Genomic DNA, 11,853 nt, shown 5'->3' with positions numbered 1-11,853 from the left:
TGCTATACATGGCTAGCAGCAGCGAGCTTTAGCACCATGCGCTACTGCTAATATTTGCAACACTTTAGTCTAGGGCGCGCTGCTGCTAACTCTACTCCCCTCGCTACTGTTAGTTTTATTAGTTTTTTCCTGCATATTTGTTTTATTTGAACATGCTTTATACAATAATCTTTAGCATATCATACACATACAAATGTAATCATAGCATCAAATCATGTCATCATCCAACACAAAGTGGTCTCTCGTCATCATCTCAAAAATAACTATACATGTTCTTGCAACTACATCGTCATCCATCTAAACAATGATATATGTGAGAAGAGCTATCACTATGAGTGAGAGCGGAACTATGCAATACATGAGTTCATATCCCTCTCTCGCACTAGCGTGAACCTAAACTAACTACTGGTTGTCGCTCGGAAACCGGAAACCGGTACACCTGGGCCTGACACTCCAGCCACTCATCGTATACTCCTGGCGTAGCACTTTTTCGCCATCAATGATCTATGCACTTGCATCATAGTTGAGCAACAGAAAGAGACGGACTTGGCAAAATAGAAGAAACATATCATAAGCATAAATAACAAAGTTCATCGTACCCAAAATGCCCTAACTAGAGTGATCTTTGCTAGTCGAGGAGGGCGATTTAATTACATCATAATTAAAGTTTCGTTGTGCATAACTCAAAGTTTCGTCATACATAAAGTATGGACTAAAACAGACACATTGTCATATATCGACAATCACAACATGTTGTGCCATCCATCCAAGTCAGGGATATAGTCCCCGAGCTTAGTGAAAGGCTTCAGGTCGAGACGATGAGCGGCTACGCGTGTTCGGACGTCCTCCCGCGACATTTGCCCTTCCTCGTAGAACAACCCTGTATTTTTGAGGACCTCCTTCATGATGATTTGGGCAAGTTCGCGCTAGATGTTATAGAACTCAGCTCCAAGCCGATGATCCTCAATACCTCCTACGTTCCTTGCCCATTGCAGAATATGGGCATCCCCAGATGTAGGTGACATGCGAAGGTTCTGCTGATCCCCTCTGTACTCCAGCATGTGGTGTAGGGCATAGAATCCATCACTAAGAGTATCACTCGGTTGCCGGATGCAGTAGAAGTCGGTCTTATGGCTGAAGGTGGGCCTACCGCTCCTCTTCTTCTTGTCCTTGATCTCTCCATCCCGTATGCCGTAGAAAAAGATAGCACTATCGAGAACAGACTTGATGTGGGTGTAATCCTTTTTGTTCATGTTCTTCGACGAGTCCAAGTAAAGAGCGTGGGAGTATCGAGGTAAAGGATAATGAGGATGGCGCGCCCGTGGCTGCGCAAAGTAAGTACACCTCAAATTAATTAGCCTCCACCGTGCAAATAAATGATTGAAATCAAAGGAAGGATATCCACGCGGATGACTTACAGGGGATGATAAGGCACGAGAATCGTCTCCTTGTCCTTATTGGCGACCATGAAATCGATGATGTAGTCCCTCGCGTATTAACGGTGCTCTACGCAGACTGCCAAGAAGCCCTCATGCATGAAGTACGGGTCAGCGATGCAGATATAAGGTATCTGCTCAATCCCGATGATGTAGTTCATGTACAAGGCATAAAGGCGGACAAACGTAAAATCCAGCTTCTTCAAGTGAAACATGTCAAAGATGTAGTCGAATCAAAGGAAGAACTTCTCCATGGGGAATGAGTCGACGTACAACCTTTTCCGCGGCACGTTAACCACGTAGAGTGGGTATCTTGGATTTTCCAAGGTGATTAGGCTTTTCTCTCTCCGCGGCACATTGTCATGAAGTCTCCTTAGATCGCCGTGTATGGCCTGTACCGATGCCTCAGGTAGGATTGGTTCATCGGGGATATGGTATTTCGCCGCACCGCGGACAGGTATACGGTCTTGAACCCGAGGCTGCGGAGGCGGCTGGATCGTAGCAGCAGCTTTATTGTTGCCTTTCCTCGCTCTCTTCTGATGCTTCTTTGGTGGAAGGTCATCTATAGTACATTTAGGCTCCGGAGGCGGCAATTCAGGCACCGACTCATGATGCTCAAACCCTGAGTACTCATACTACTGAGCCATCAATCCTCTATCATCAATGGCGCCAGTATTGAGATTGTTGAGTGTCATCCTCATCCTCATCCTCATCTACGGTGACGTCATCAACGACTAATGGAGCCTCTTCCTCACCTAGTCCACTATCACCCACCACGACAGGCGACGCTAATTGGGGTATGTGGGGTGCTGATGTTCATATCTTGCGGAGGCTACGTGGTCGTGGGTGTGCTCCCGGCCGCCTCCATACGAAGCAGACTCTTTGGCCACAACAGGACCCATTTCTTGCAATCGCCAAGCCACCGCGGGGTCTCGTCATCATCTCCCCCTAGTACCGGAGGAACCAAATTCTCGTCGCCCGGTTTGACACTGGCCACGGAAACCTTGAAGACGTCAGGGGGGTCGGCCGGCTGTGGAACAATTGTTCCTTCGGCTTCATTGTCATCGCCTTCCCCATGTCCACCTTCTAGTTGTTGATGTCGTACAATATGGTGCACGGGGCGTCGGCTTGCAAAGACATGTCTGCGATGCGAGACATTTGAAAGGCAACGGAAATGGGAGATTATACATTTATTGAGGAGGGCCGGTGTGACAGGTACCGTGAGGGCATCGAGCTCAGCCAAAGACGAAGCACCGCCGAGCACGTCCGAGACGGAGGACGAGATGTTATGAGCAAGTGCGGGAGCCGATGCAGGAGCAGGTGCTGGTGCAAGTGCAGGTGCTGGTGCAACGCTAGTCAAGCTGCTCCTGAAGAAGTCGGCAAGGGGAAAGTCCGCTGCATCTTTTTCTGGACTTCGCCTGCTCCAACTAACGATAGCCGGAACCAAGACTGTCAGGTCCTATTTTACGTCAGCTGCCGCTGTTGTGACTGTCTTAGCTGAATTCTTCTCAACCGCAATCTCAACCTTCTTGTCGATGTTTTATTCAGTTAACCTCCATCTTTCCTTTCTCTCGTCCGTGGTCTCACCGTAGTACTTCTTCCACGTGGCGTTGTATCCGACATCGTGCACACGTCCATACGACGGCCGAGTGTCCAACGGGAGTCGCTTCAATATGTTCAACACTCGGTTGAATGGGGTGTCCCACTTGGGCCTCGCCAACACCTCAGACGGCGAGTCGCTTTTGGCTGCAATCTTGTCCTGCTCTCTCTGCAAAAGGAACAAGTATCATTTACAAATATGACTAAACATGCAGTCAAATTGATTAGAAACTAAAATTACCAGCAGTCTCATGAACTCCGTCATGACAGGGTCCGTCTCGAAAACCTTCTTGACTGGGTCCCAATGGTACCGGGCCCTGAGGACGTCATGCTCCCGCGGGACAGTGAACTTCGTCAAGGGGTCTAGGATGCCCAGACTTTCGTGTTCCGCGTCCTCCTTGGCCCATATGGACCTCTTCCCCGCCTAACCACAACTTTCGAGGTGGTGGCGCCCCATGTTCCTCTGTTGAATCCCCTTCATGTACTTCGACTTTTTTTTGGCATCTTCGGCATCGCAAGCTGCCTTGAATAGTTGAAACTGATCTTCCGTGATTGTCGGATTTTCCTTTACAATCTCAGAGTAGGGTTCCTTTTTGTCGATGGCGCGTTTCACCCTTATTTTCCAAGTGGCTAACGCATCACTAAACTTGGTCATGGCACGTTTGTTTATCTTCTTCATCGTGGGGTCTTTCTGTGGATTAGTATATTGGATTTCATCCTGTGGATTAGTATATTGGATTTCATCCTGGCCTGGGAACAAGAATATCTGGTGTAGCAGGGTTAGGAGGGAGTGCTTCATATTTGCCTCTTCTTTAGTTTCTCATGATTGATGGTGGCGCACGCCCGTACGATGCAGCCTATTTGATTGCCGTAGCAGGAGCGCGCTTCCACAGGTAGTTTTGGCTCAAAATTTTCGTCGTCCACCTCCGTGACCACTAGTCTAGTAGTGAGGAGCTGGTTTGGGCGGCAACATCTCCTCTTTGGTTTCGGTTCTATGGCTTTGCCAGTCTCGGCGCTGGTCTCGGTGCCGGTCTGGGTCTCAACGCCAGTCTTGGCACCGGTCTGATGTTGGTCTCGGATGAGACAGGTGGACCCAGCAACAACAATCGTCGATCGTTGGCAAGGTTCAAATATTCGTCCGCCGCCAGGTAGACATTGTCGCAATCACCAGAACCCTGTCCTTCGTCGTTGCTAGCCATGTTTCCTATAATTAAATCTAGTCAATTAATTCTAGACCTACTAAAATGAATAATGACATAAAAACAGGCCTATGTTTTGCAGGAACGTTGATTCCTTCCCGATGCGGCAAATCCCGAGCACTCAATATGTCCTAGTTTATAGCACAAGTCATCCCGAAATTCACGGAAGATTTCAACATGACCTTTGCTAAAAAGTGGAAAAATCGAGCACCTGAAATTTGCTGGAACAGAAATGAATTACCATTCCGGCAAAACATAGGCCACTCGGCTTCATTCCCTGGAAACAACAAAAGGCCACTTGGGCACAATCGAGGAATTTTCATATATCACGACCACTTCAATGTTTCATACTTCAAGAAAATCTACACAAATTTCAAATTATGAACCCTAGAACTCAATTCAAATTATGTCCTACTACCCTAGTACTTAAGCATCTACAAGTACTAACTAATTAGATGAACCCTAGCTAGCTACTTAAGCATCTACAACTACTTAAGCACCCATTGATGAACCCTAGGAATTATACAACTACTTAAGCATACATTGGGTGCAGAACAACTATATAAGAAATTAAGCAACTATATATACAACCCTATAATATATTTAGTTAACTACTTAAGCATATACAAGTTTGTCCTAAAACTAATATCTAGTTAAGTACTTAAGCATATACAAATTTGTCCTAAAAATTCAGTTAACTACTAATTTCATTCATTTAGGTCATTCATTTAACTTCACCTAACTAACCTAGTAAAACCCTACTTCCCTAACTAAAAAAATCTAATTAACATCTACTAGCACCACTATTGCTCTAACCTAATTTACATGTACTTAGTTATCTAACCTAGTTAGTTAACCAAATTAACCTAAATTAACATCTGCTTAGTTACCTAACCTAATTAACATCTACTTAGTTACCTAACCTACTTCCCTAACTAAAAATATCTAATTAACAGTACCACTACTGCCCTAACCTAATTAACATCTACTTAGTTACCTAACCTAGTTAGTTAACCAAATTAGTTAACCAAACATCTAAAAAACATCTAATCAACCTAGTTAGTAGACCAAATTAACCTAGCTAGTTCACTTAGTTACCTAACCTAGTTAGTTTACCTAAATTAACCTAGCTAGTTCACTTAGTTCAATTAGTTAACCTAATGAACTAAATTCACCTAAGTTAATTAACCTAGAGGGAGGGGTGTGGGGCTTACAGAGAGGATGGACGACAAGGGAGCAGGGGCGGCGAGGAGCGAACGAGGGTGGCAGGGGCGACGAGGGACCAGGGGCGGCGAGGGACCAGGGGCTCCGGTGACGGCGACGGTGGCTCTGGGGGCGATGGGGCAGGGGAGATGAGGGAGCTAGGGCGGTGAGGAGCGGATGAGGGTGGCTTCACGGGCGTGCGGCTCCGGTGGCGGCGATGGCGTGCGGCTCCAGTGGCGGCTATGGCGGTGAAAGAGGTAGGGCGACGAGGGAGCGCAGGGGTGGCGAGGGAGAGGTTGGGGATCTGGCGAGAAGATTGGGGAATTGGGGGAAGGAGGGACGCTCGCGAAGTGGTAAGTCAAACATAGTGGTAGCGGTTTTACAAACATGCGCCATAGCTACTTAGCTATAGCGCGTTTTGCATAAACACGCTACGGCTATAGATAAGTTAGCTATAGCGCGTGTTGGTAGAACGCGCTATAGCTAAAGTAGCTACAACGCTTTCGTAGAAACGCGCTGCTGCTATTGCTTTCATTTTTTTTCTTTTTCATTAATTTTCCTTTTCTTTTTTCCTTTCCTTTTTTCCTTTCTTTTCCATTTGTTAGTTGTAGCACTGTCGCCCTAAAACGCGCTGCTACTATTTTGTTAGCAGTAGCGCGGCCCTTAGAAGCACGCTGCTACTATACCAAGCCTGGCAGCATCCATTCTAGTCGTCGTAGTAGCAACGCGTTTTATGGTGAGCACGCTACTGCTATCTTTATGGTAGTAGCTCGCTGCCCTGACACGGGCTACTGCTAGGTAGCAGTAGCGCTTCGCTTTAACAAGTGCTACTCATAAGTGTCTGTGTATAATCTTTTTCCTAGTAGTGGGAGCATGGCGTGGAGATGGAGATAGAGGTTGTCGTCACTGCCAGCGAGTTATCGTTGCAACCTGACGTCGTCGACGGCGTCGAGCTTCCACAGCCGGAGGCAGAGTTCCACACCGACTCTGGTGATGACTCGGGCGACGACTCCGATAACAACTCTGATGACGACGGACAACTGGTTAGTCATCTATACCCATTTATGTGTCAAATAGATCACAGGGTTTCTCTAGTTACTCCTGCCTCCCCCTTTTTGGAATAGAAATCCTATGGTTATGTTCTCCCAATCCATGAAATCTGAGTAAGTTTCATTAGATCCGTGTAGTGTATTGATTGTTTGAATGGTACAAGTGATTAGTTGTTTCATCTGTGGAAAGGATTTCTGCTAGTAATCCGACTAGGATTAGTGTTCGTGCTAATAATTCCTAGCTAGGACTTGGCCATTGATTTTGAATGACCTACATATGTTTGTGCCATTATTTTCTTCAAGATTGGTCTGTACATAGATGAATGTGCTTAAAAATCAAACCCATAATCTCTGGATATGTATAAATAAATAGCCATAAATTACTAATCCTACTTCACGGCTTGTTATCGTTGATTTGATGCCAATTTTTGGCAACTGCCAAATGTTCACTAGAGATTAGTTTGTAACCATTAATTTGATGCCACATATTTTTTACTATTTGTATAGATGATGTCTGACGATGTGGACAGCGGGGATGAAGATGTCCAGAGGAGGTACAAGAGGCAAATCCTGAGGGAGCTTTATGCGGGAATGCATAACAGGCGTATTAGGACCTGGGACGGCGGCTATCGATGCCCATTTTGCAACCACAAGCTTCATGATGTGTATCAAAGTGTTTTAGGGCATGCAAGAGGACGGGTCGTTGGCTCCTTCAAGCAGAAGTATTCTCGCAGGGTGGAGCACGGTGCGTATGCCGAGTAGCTGGAGAAGCTTCAGGATCGTGCTGGCATGTGAGATGAGATGTGGGATCGAACTATGTACGCTTGAGCATGCTTAATGACGGTTGAACTATGCTTGTGTACATGTACGCTTATTATCAATGTCTGAGTATGTTTAGTCTATGTTTACTTATGTCTAACTGTGGGATATGGATGCAATCAGTTTGGTTAATGGAATCTACCTCCGTCCTTGTTTATTGGTCCCCTTTGTAATTTGTGTTAAATGTTGACCAATGATTTAACTGACAAAATGTTAGTGCACGTCAGCAAAGATTATATCGTTGGATGCATATTTAAACATAGTGCTCAATGATATAATTTTTGGTGACATGCATAAACATTTCTTAGTCAAATATTTGGTTGAAATTTCGTACAAGTTATAAAGGGGGCCAATAAACCAGGACGGAGGTAGTACGTTAATCACACACGGTTCCCAAAATTGGAACCGTGCGCAATGACTTTCATTTTGCCAGGTGCTTCAATCACACACGGTTCCCAAAATTGGAACCGTGTGCAATGACTGCTTGTTGCGTCAATCACACATGGTTGGCTCTAGCAAACCGTTGCCTCCGAAATTCTTTGTGGGACAGAAAACCCTCACCACCCAATTCAAAGAAGAAAAAGAAAATCCTCGCCATCCCCACGTCACAAAAACCCTCACCCCCGCCCGCCACCCCATGCCTCTGGTCCCTATTCACACCTACACAAGCTCCTCCGCGTCTATGCATGGCACCGCCTATCACGGCGGTAACCACTTAGCTCGCCGCCTGTCGCCGCCGCCAGGCTGTTGGGAAACCCCACCGCATTTCGCCACTTCCTCTTGCCACCGCCTATCGCGATCGACTTTCTCGTCGCTACTCACGGTCGACCCAGCTCCGCTCGGTTGGGGAATCTGCCGTACTGAGGGTTTTTCCTCATGGACGACAAGGTAACTAATTTAATGAGATATTATCTCATCTCTCATCCCAGTTCATCTGCCTCCTTTAATCACCCAACGGAAATCACCGTGAATTCATTTTTATGAGCTGATTTGAGGGTTTTCTTTCATTCATAGAGTGTACAATGCGCCGACACATCGGGACCTTGCGACCTCCCCCAGAGATTCCATCTCATCGTACCAGATGACTTGAGCATGTGCGCGGTATGTTCAATCTCACCCTAAATCGGTTGGCATGGCCTACTTTCCTAAAGATATTCTAAATATTGCTACATTTATATAAAAGGTGCCACATTCACCATATACGTCAAAGGGGATTTTCCTCCTCTTCTTTCTATATTAGGCAAATTAATGATGTATTGTTCTTTCGATTACTCTCATATTTCCATGACATCATGTTTACTCTATCTGTTTAATTATAGATGTTTGTCCTTTAATTTACCCTGCTGTACAGTTCTTTCAATTTGGGCCCATATTTGCATGTTACCATATTTTATTTAACAATCCTACCATTTTCTACAGTGCATCCCTTGCTATGCAACATATTATGTAGTGCACAATTTTTCCCTTTACATAGATCAAGGCTGCACGGATGTCATACTAAACACAAACCATGGATTTACAATCGTTGCTACTGTAAGACTTGATGAACGTGGTGACTCCTATTTTTGTGCTGGCTTTTGGAAAGAATTTTCTAAGTTTTATGTACTGAAAGCTGGCACTAAAATTGGACTGCACATAAAAGGGCCTGGTCATGAGATATATGCTAACTTCCCCGAAAAAATCATCCGTCCTGACTTTGTTTGAAGTAAGTTTTATTTTCAACTATCTACATGTTGACTTACCCAACAATATTAAAAGAATTGTGTAGTATTTAAGCAACCAATTGTTATTCCCTTTTCTTACTATATTCCTACATAATAACTTCTAGTTACCAATACACTTTTCTATTGCCCTGTTTTAACTAAATATTCCCTGTACTCTCATTTATATCAGAAAGCGCCGCTAACAAGGAGACTCCGGAGGTGGAGAACGTGGCTGTCAACAAGCGAAGGCGGGGCGAGCTAAAACCGCAAGCGACTCCAGCGGGCATAGACTTCATCAGCAGCCTCCCCGATGATATGTTGACAGTCATCATCTCCCTCCTCCCAATCAAATGTGGGGCGCGAACAACCGTCCTTTCCCGGTGGTGGCGCCCCTATGGAACTTCACCCCTCTCGACCTCATCGACACCCACGAGCTCTTCCATGGCTACCGCAAAAGCTTGGATGCGTTCTCCAAGATCCTCGGCAGTCACCCTGGCCCAACCAGATGCCTTAGAATGGGCAAGTTCCGTTCCAATGGCAGGGACCGAGCCAAGCTTGAAGACTGGTTCGGATCCCTCGCCCTAGATCAGCTCGAGGAGCTCACTTTTGATGATGGCCATATGTGCTCGCTGCCAACGTCCGCGCTCCGTCTCGCGCCCACGCAGCGCGTCGCCAAGTTCAAGAATTGTCATCCCCCTTAATGACGCACCCGCTCTTATTCTACCACGACCGAAACACCTCGAGCTTGTCGTTGTCTGCCTCTCAAATGGTGACATGGAGCGCCTGCTCCGTGGCTGTACTACACTCGAGTACCTTCATCTTCAGGCGATCAATGGGTTGAGTACATTCCACATCACCTCCATGACTCTCCGGACTATTTATGTGTGTTGCTGGTTCGGCCCGAAGACATCACAAGATGTGTACCACGGTATGGTCATTGAGGACACACCTGCACTTGAGAGATTACTTGTACTTGATCAAGTAGGTCCAACAAGAATCAATGTCATTTTTGCGCCGAAATTGACAGTGCTGGGCTACTCGTCTGACAAATACTCCGAACTTGTTATTGGATCCACACCCGTTCAGGTACAATAGCCGTCTTCTACATCTCCTTCTACAAATTAACATTATTTCTAATTTTGAAGATGTTTGTTCCTCTGTCATTTAGAAAATGATTCCGACAAGCCTGACCGCAAAACTGAGCACAGTGAAGGTCTTGGCACTAGAATCTATTGGCCCCAACCTGGAGCAAGTTGTCACTTTCCCGAGATGCTTTCCATGCCTGGAGAAGCTATATATCGAGGTGATGTTCCTTTTCTGTTAAATGTTAACTATAAGGGAGTTCAATTTGTGACACCATTTTCTAAGTTTACAATGACAATGTACTATGATTTCTGAAGGATTCTTTTGGAGGATTTCAGTACATACATGTCTCCTTTTCCAAGTTTACAATGACAATGCTTGATCCATATGGTTACAATCCGTATGCATTTCTCCTTTGGATTCATCTGTACTAGTTTTCTTAGGGAACTTTTCATCCACTCCAACATCTTGTGAAGATCGAAGATGGCATGTTAATGCCCATGTTAATCATGTCAGATCGAAGATGGCATGTTAGTGCATTTTACAAATCCTGCAAACCAAATAGGCATGTAGTAGTGTTCAAAATTGCATCTAGGCACTAACACATTTTCTTCTTTTGCAGATAATATTAGGCCCAGTGGTGGATAATGTGATATAATATAAAAATCACATCAAATGCCTAGATTTACATCTCTCAGAAATTACTTTGAACTCCTACCGAGGGACCTTACCGGAGATTATATTCGCCAGGTTCTCTGTTGTCAGAGCAAGGCTGCTGAAGGTAATGAGGTTTGCCCTACATTTATTTCGGAAAAATGAATGGTTTGTTGATCAACGCCGGCGCCTGCGGCATAATGGAATAGGCTCCAAAATGCTGAATTTAATTTTGGAACTTCAGATGACAGAGTAATCGAAAGTCATCGTGTCAACCCCATACATGACTTCTCAGTGGCTGTCCCCTTTGGAAAAGTTGTGAGGTTTAGAAACCAGACTTAGAAGTGGTAATAATAGTTTGAACCTGTCTGATATCCATGCTCAGCGGATCAGCGCGAGCATTTGCAGATGATGAGCTGAATTTCATTTCTAATATTAGTTTGAACCTTGTAATCTTTGAATGTGAGCCATATAACTCTGGAGTTTGAACCTTGTAATATTTCGAGCCTTTCTGGTACAATCGTTGAAATGGCATCGTACGAGACTTGTATATTGGTAGCACTATTTTGACCTTAATATGCAATGGTCTTAGATTAACCATTCTCGAATCTGTTTACCTTGTCGATCTCACAGCACATGATTTGTATAGCTAACTTGACTGCGATCTTGGACATTATTGCACATAGTTGGTTTCTTCCACTATGTGCCATGTAGAGCGCATAATTAATTATCGCACTCGAGTGTCTATCATCACCCTTTTGTGTAACTTTGACCTCAGCACCCACGGGTAAACTTACGAACGAAGTCATTCCACACACTTCGTTTTTACAAAGCTTTTTGCCAATAAACGCCCATGATTTGTCTCTCTTCTAGCCGACGCATGGCAAACCAAGCCGGGCGGGAAGCTTGCGCGGTAGCGCGGGAACAGGCTCACCGATAATACATTTGGCGCCTCTTCGAGCCCCCGCATGGTCAAACTGCGGTGCGGTGTTGTCAAGCGTGCACTGGAATCCTCCGCTATGAACGTCGTGACAAGACGTGATGATTACAGGCCGGCTGGCCCCCATTTCTTACAGTGGCTATTTAACCCTTGTGTCTCTTCAACCTT

Source organism: Triticum dicoccoides, chromosome 6B (genome assembly GCF_002162155.2).
Source record: "Triticum dicoccoides isolate Atlit2015 ecotype Zavitan chromosome 6B, WEW_v2.0, whole genome shotgun sequence".
In the NCBI taxonomy this organism is placed as follows: domain Eukaryota; kingdom Viridiplantae; phylum Streptophyta; class Magnoliopsida; order Poales; family Poaceae; genus Triticum; species Triticum dicoccoides.
Note: the sequence above shows the minus strand (reverse complement) of the source record.